Source organism: Oratosquilla oratoria, chromosome 34, assembly GCF_046742065.1.
Source record: "Oratosquilla oratoria isolate Oo_2021 chromosome 34, ASM4674206v1, whole genome shotgun sequence".
In the NCBI taxonomy this organism is placed as follows: Eukaryota; Metazoa; Arthropoda; class Malacostraca; order Stomatopoda; family Squillidae; genus Oratosquilla; species Oratosquilla oratoria.
In genome coordinates, this window is record NC_134810.1 from 14803558 (window position 1) to 14811057 (window position 7500).

Genomic DNA, 7500 nt, shown 5'->3' on the forward strand with positions numbered 1-7500 from the left:
GCCTAGTCCTCCGATCAACAGTGCTAAAGATATAGCAAAGACGCCGGGAACAACATCCAAAAGATTACCTTAAAATAACGCTCTGACAAAGAGGAGCTGTGGTGTCCGAGTGGTTAAGGAGTTGGACTCGAAATCCAATGGGCTATGCCCGCACAGGTTCGAATCCTGTCCACAGCGATATTTATAGTACGCTGGGTGATGTGATAGGAAGTGAACTGGTCTCCCATTCGTTAGTGGTGGGTTCGAATCTCACACACGACACCAAATTACAGCAGTGACTGTTACCTGCCCGCGTACTCCCAACGTACTCGGCAAAGGTAGGGCCGCAGATTTGCGTCACCTTGTGTAGGCTCTACACCTTTTAAATCTAAAGTTGTCCTCTTATCAACTTATTCGACTTTGTGAAACGGTTATAGTATGACTAAGAACAGAACATTCCCGTCCTTCATGGCAGGAAACACCAACGCTTCTCCCACCTGCCAATATAAGGCTCCCCTAACAGTTAATTCCACACATACGAGGACTTCTAGCATGTCTAACTCACACAACACCTGACAACAATCACCTGCTCTGTCATAAACTCCCTGAAACAACAGTGACCACACTAAATCACAGGCGACAAAACACTAATACCTTTATCATTACTCCACAACTTACGAAAAAAAAAAATCAACAAATCATAAAGACCTTCAACTAATTTAACCAACACTTGAAATACAAGATAAGATAACGTACGACATTGGTGGGAGATTATCCACAAGGTTAGAAGCAACTTCAATTCATATATAAATTTTTTTCGTAATATTATTTTTCTAATTTTGTACTATGTTTTCTCATTGCACCCCATGTACCTGTCAGGAAGCATTGAATAATCAAATGAAAGAAGAATTTCCCACTGCTCACCATTATTCTCGACTTGTACAAATGTCAACTCACAGTTCCAGACAAAGAATGTACACGTCATAATATCTACGAGAGCAACGTATTCAATATATATAAAGAAACAAAAAGTAAGTTTTTGTTGTTCAATGACTTGACACATTTTTTAAGTCTAACCATAAAGATACTTTTGTTCAGCGACGTAATAGGTTGTAATTGAAGTTCTCACCCTTGCCCCACGTGCTCTGATAGCCAGGTTCTAGCCGAAACCTTTGTACTCATAAGGAAGATTTGATGCCAACAACGTCGTAGCCGTACACAGAAGGCAAGGAGTGTACGCCAGGAGGCGCTGAGTAGCTGCGTCCGAAGCCGTCACATTTGCCCTATGCGCATGAAGTGTTGGGGCAAGTAACAGTCAATGCTTGTAATCGGAGAAGAGTGTGGGATTAGTATATATCATCATCATCATCGTTGTCGTCGTCGTCGTCGTAGCCGTCGAAGTTGTCGTCGTCGTTGTCGTCGTCATCGTCGTCGTCATCGTCGTCGTTGTCATCGTCGTCATCATCGTCATTTTTATTGTTATCATTATTCATTATTATTATCATTATTATTATTATTATTATTATTATTATTATCATTATTCATTGCTGCTGCTGCTGCTGCTGCTGCTGCTGCTGCTGCTGCTGCTGCTGCTGCTGCTGCTGCTGCTGCTGCTGCTGCTGCTGCTGCTGCTGCTGCTGCTGCTGCTGCTGCTGCTGCTGCTGCTGCTGCTGCTGCTGCTGCTGCTGCTGCTGCTGCTGCTGCTGTGCTGCTGCTGCTGCTGCTGCTGCTGCTGCTGCTGCTGCTGCTGCTGCTGCTGCTTGTGCTGCTGCTGCTGCTGCTGCTGCTGCTGCTGCTGCTGCTGCTGCTGCTGCTGCTGCTGCTGCTGCTGCTGCTAGCTGCTGCTGCTGCTGCTGCTGCTGCTGCTGCTGCTGCTGCTGCTGCTGCTGCTGCTGCTGCTGCTGCTGCTGCTGCTGCTGCTGCTGCTGCTGCTGCTGCTGCTGCTGCTGCTGCTGCTGCTGCTGCTGCTGCTGCTGCTGCTGCTGCTGTGCTGCTGCTGCTGCTGCTGCTGCTGCTGCTGCTGCTGCTGCTGCTGCTGCTGCTGCTGCTGCTGCTGCTGCTGCTGCTGCTGCTGCTGCTGCTGCTGCTGCTGCTGCTGCTGCTGCTGCTGCTGCTGCTGCTGCTGCTGCTGCTGCTGCTGCTGCTGCTGCTGCTGCTGCTGCTGCTGCTGCTGCTGTGCTGCTGCTGCTGCTGCTGCTGCTGCTGCTGCTGCTGCTGCTGCTGCTGCTGCTGCTGCTGCTGCTGCTGCTGCTGCTGCTGCTGCTGCTGCTGCTGCTGCTGCTGCTGCTGCTGCTGCTGCTGCTGCTGCTGCTGCTGCTGCTGCTGCTGCTGCTGCTGCTGCTGCTGCTGCTGCTGCTGCTGCTGCTGCTGCTGCTGCTGCTGCTGCTGCTGCTGCTGCTCATTATTTATTTAGCTGAACTAATGCATTCAAAACATTGTGCCACCAATCCCATTTACCACTTTAGAGACCAATGTTTTAGTTTATCTATTTTTCTTTCAATATCCAATTGATTTGAAAGATCATTTGTTTTATCAGCAGATCTGCATGCAGTAGATTGAAGTTCAGATACAGTTTGAAATTTATTTTTCTATTAGGAACGAAAATTCTTTTCAAAAAGGACTTGTACCACTAGAAAGGGTTTCTGGTCGCCATAGTTTTCTATATATCGAAACTGTAAATCAAATATTGGAGATTTGCAATGGAGATGGAGATTTAAACATTGGAGACTTTCAAATAAGGATCTACAAGAAATTAATACATTCGAATTATCCCAGTCAATAGGATGATTGTGGTCTCTTACATGGACAAAAAGGCCACTGGAACTTTGCCCACTCCTTACACTATATTTGTGCTGATTTATCCTAGTTTTTAAGTAAACACAACCCTCGTTTGCTTCAGGTGAATTTTTAATGAGCTTACTTTTTATAGTATTATTTTTGTATTATAGTATTATATTTACAAAAAAAAAATAATAATAATAATAATAATACTATAAAAAGTAAGCTCATTAAAAATTCACCTGAAGCAAACGAGGGTTGTGTTTACTCTATTCCATGCCTTAAATGTAACAAATTTTATATCGGCCAAACTGGTAAAGACTTAAAAACTAGGATAAATCAGCACAAATATAGTGTAAGAAGTGGGCAAAGTTCCAGTGGCCTTTTTGTCCATGTAAGAGACCACAATCATCCTATTGACTGGGATAATTCGAATGTAATAATTTCTTGTAGATCCTTATTAGAAAGAAACATCATCGAATCCAGTCATATTAAACAAACCTTTGACCATAATATCAATTTAAGTTTAGGATTATTTAAACTTGATGATTTTGTTATTGATAAAATTGTAAGAACTTCTCCAAGTGCTACTAAGCGGGGGTGACGTAACGTCATGGACCAAACGTCCGTATATGTAAACATCGGCTCTACCTGATTGTGAAGCATCTTGTGTGTACTTCCCATGTTCCTAGCTTGTCTTTTACTTTATGTATATATATCCACCTTTGTCTCTGTAACTGTGTATTCCTTGATAATGTCTTAGATAGACGAAAACGTTCGGACTAAGCTTCTTATTTCCCAGTGGTTTTTTGTGCATATTATTTTCACGTGTGCCTTGTGAATTACTGCAATATATATATATATATATATATACATATATATATATATAATGTTTATATATACATATGTATATATAAATTATATACTCGTATGTATATATATACATATATATATATATATATATATATATATATATATATATATATATATATATATATATATATAACAACCAGTGCATTCTACCAGCAATAATCTACGGATGTGAGACTTGGAAGCTGACGAGGGCGATGGAAACAAAGCTAAGGACTGCACAGAGGAGAATGGAGAGATCAATGATGGGAATAACACTGAGAGACCGAAAGAGAGCAAGTTGGGTGAGAGAGCAGACTAGAGTGAAAGATGTTGCGGAAGCAGTAAAAGAGAGGAAGTGGAATTGGGCAGGTAAGTTGGTGCGAACGACTGATGAGCGATGGAGCAAATGCGTTACTGAATGGACGCCGCGAGATAGGAAGCGTGGAAGAGGGAGACCAGACAGAAGGTGGAGAGACGAGATCGAGAAGTTTGCAGGAGTGACGTGGCAGAGAGTGGCACGGTCGTGTGAATCATGGAATGCTATGAAGGAGGCCTTTGTTCAGCAGTGGACTCAGGATGGCTGATTTGATTGATTGATTGATATATGTATATATATACTGTATATATGATATATATACATATATATATATATATATAGACATATATATGTATATATATATATATATATGCATATATATGTATACATATATATATATATATATATGTGTGTGTGTGTGTGTGTGTGTGTGTGTGTGTGTGTGTGTGTGTGTGTGTGTGTGTGTGTGTGTGTATGTATGTATATATATATAGATATGTACTTGCATTTATACAGTCAAGAATTTTTTTATTTTTTTCTCCATAGCCCATGACATTTTTTTTTTTTTTTTTTTTTTTTTTCTTTTTTTTTTTACATTTTCTTTTTCATTCTAGTACCCGTCCCCTCATTGTTATTTGTGACGGAATACATTTACCAGTTAATTTACGCTATTTCTCTCAACAGTTTCGTCACGGTGACCACCGTTTGTGTCATCATGTATTTTCGAGTGGAGTGTGGGGAGACGATGTGAACATAATTACAAACATTGATCCTCATGTGCACAATAATGAGCGTTGGAGCATTTGACGACCCCTTCCGTACCGAGTGCACATCTCCCTTTAATCTGGCTCCCGCCAGCCTGTTTTATTCATTTCCGTGGCACCCCTTCATAGCAAAGGAGCTATAGACATTCGTCACTGACGCACACACACATACACACACACACACACACACACACACACACACACACACACACACACACACACACACACACACACACACACACACACACACACACACACACACACACATTGATACATATACGTCTGCATATGTATGCATGCTCTCAAACACAATAACATAATCTTACGCCATCTGTCGTTCTATTTCATTTCCTTATCCTTTCTATATATATTCCTTACCGGACTTTTTTTAATAATCTAACTCAATGAATATTCTACTCGAAAAATTATCACTGATTCTGCTTTCCCTTTCTGTTTAATTTAGTTTCCCATCATAACTAATCTATTTGGCTATGTTTTCTTGGATTTCACCGATTCCTTGATGTATTAGATTTATTTATTTATTTATTTATTTATTTATTTATTTATTTGCTTATTTATCTATTTATCTATTTATTTATTTATTTATTTATTCATTCATTTATTTCTTTGTTTATTTATTTATTCATTTATTTATTCATCTATTTATCTTTATAGATATAATTTGGAACAGAAATACATGGCACAGTTTAGAACATTTTTTTTTTTTTTTACCAAGTGGCTGCGCAAAAATAGAAAGTATTAGTAAGCCTGGTTGTAAGATTTTTCATTGTTTTCATGAAATTGATATGCATGTTTTAAGATGTCTCCTTATGTCATGAAATTACAAGTCTTATATTTTGTCTATGTTGTTATTTCAATTGTGGAAAATGTTCATCTATGTCTGTATGCCAGAAATTTGTGTCCTTTGGCTTTGAATGTCCAAAAAAAGAATTCTCAGACATTATGGCAGACAAAAGAATGTTCTGATTTCAAGCGTCCGCCATCTTTATCTGACCTTCTCTTACAAAGGAATTTCACTCTGTGATTCTATTTTTTCCATTAAATCCGAGAGAACGTATATTCCCTCATTTCTGTCCCATCTTTCTTCCCTTCCTCCCTTTCTCCTCCTTTATTTGTCCCACTCTTATTTCTTATGTTCTTATGTTATGTTCACTCCATTTTGACTTTTTGTTGCTCCTTTCTTCCTTTTAGAACGATATTTCCCCTCCCCCTTTTTTTTTTTATAATATATGTAAGATGATAATGAACACGTTTGTCCCAAACAAATCATTGACTTACACTCTCTAGAAAGACGTACAGTGCGGTATTCAAATAGGTAAAGGGTTAGGGTGATACAGACAAGGTCATCATATTAAGACAGAAAGGGAAGGAATTGTAGTTACAGGTTTGAATTAGACAATTTTAGATTTAAGAAGGAAATAGGCAAAAAATGACTTACCAATACAGAGGTTAAAGAATGGAATATATTTAGTAACCATGTAGTGAGCGCTGAAACTATTGTATGCTTTAAGAGAAGGTTTAAGAATGGATATGATAGGTGATGATAACATGCCCATTGTAGCCTTATGGTCTCTTGCACTCTCCTTCATTCTTATGATCTTAAATTATCCCCTTTTTCTGTAAGAGCATTAGCTGGTAAAATAATAGCAATAATAATACTAAGAAAAATATGACGAAATAAACAGATAAAAAAGAAAATCATCTCGCAAAGTCAAAACACGAACACGTCAATTTATTTTGGAAGGAAACTGAATCGGGACATCTTCTGCATGTCGTTATATTGTTTGTTATTTTTCAAATTTGAAATGACCTGTTCTTGTTTAGACCTTGTCAAATCGCAATGAAGTAACCAAGATTCTATCACGGACAATACACCACAATGAAACTGAAAACGGCTCACGGTTATCCAGAGACTTTAAACTCTTTAGATGACGCCAGTTACCGGTTAACCAGTTTACAAGTTTCGACCCACGCACGCGTGCGCGCGCATACACACACACACACACACACACACACACACACACACACACACACACACACACACACACACACACACATAACACACATATACACATACACACACATATACAGTACACATACACACACACACACACACACACACACACACACAAACACACATACAGAGAAAGAAACACAAACACACACACGCCCACACACACATGCACAAATGCACATGGCTCGATATGATGTTAACCGGCTCGACCGCTAATTCAGTGATAAGAGTTCGAGAGTTGCCCAGAGCCGAAAATTTCAGCACTGCTGCATACGAGCCGGTACTCCAGCTCTGGTGGACAAAAATATGTGTGCGAGTGTGTTTGTGTGATTCACCTTAGTCTTTCACCTTGGTCTTTGGATCACGTGTTGGACTCGTGATCGACAACTATTTCCCTCCTGGAAGAGAGCTCAGAGCTCGTATGACCCATCTATAGGTAATGCTGTGACCTTACACGCACACGCACACCAAGCTCCCCGCCCACGAGAGTTGGAGTAACGACTCGAAGCGCAGCGATACTGAAATTATTTCAGCTCTGGGCAGGATTCGAACCCGGACCGCCGTAGTGACAGTCCGAGACTCTACCAACCGCGCCACCGAGTCGTGTGTATATTTACGTAGTTGTATTTACCTAGTTGTATTTTACGGGAAGGGGAGCTATGCTCGTGGTGTCTCGTCTTCATATCTCATTTTATCTAAACTATTTCTAAATTCATGTATTGATTTTGCACACACCACTTTCTCATCTAACTTGTTCTAACTGTCTACTACTCTGT

General features: G+C 40.1%; 1 non-coding gene across 1 annotated transcript; it reads left to right on the forward strand.

Annotated features, from left to right (window-relative positions):
• Positions 1-95: 95 nt before the first annotated feature.
• Positions 96-177, forward strand: TRNAS-CGA (transfer RNA serine (anticodon CGA)). Its single transcript has one exon. It is a non-coding gene; the product is annotated as a tRNA-Ser (tRNA).
• Positions 178-7500: the final 7323 nt, after the last annotated feature.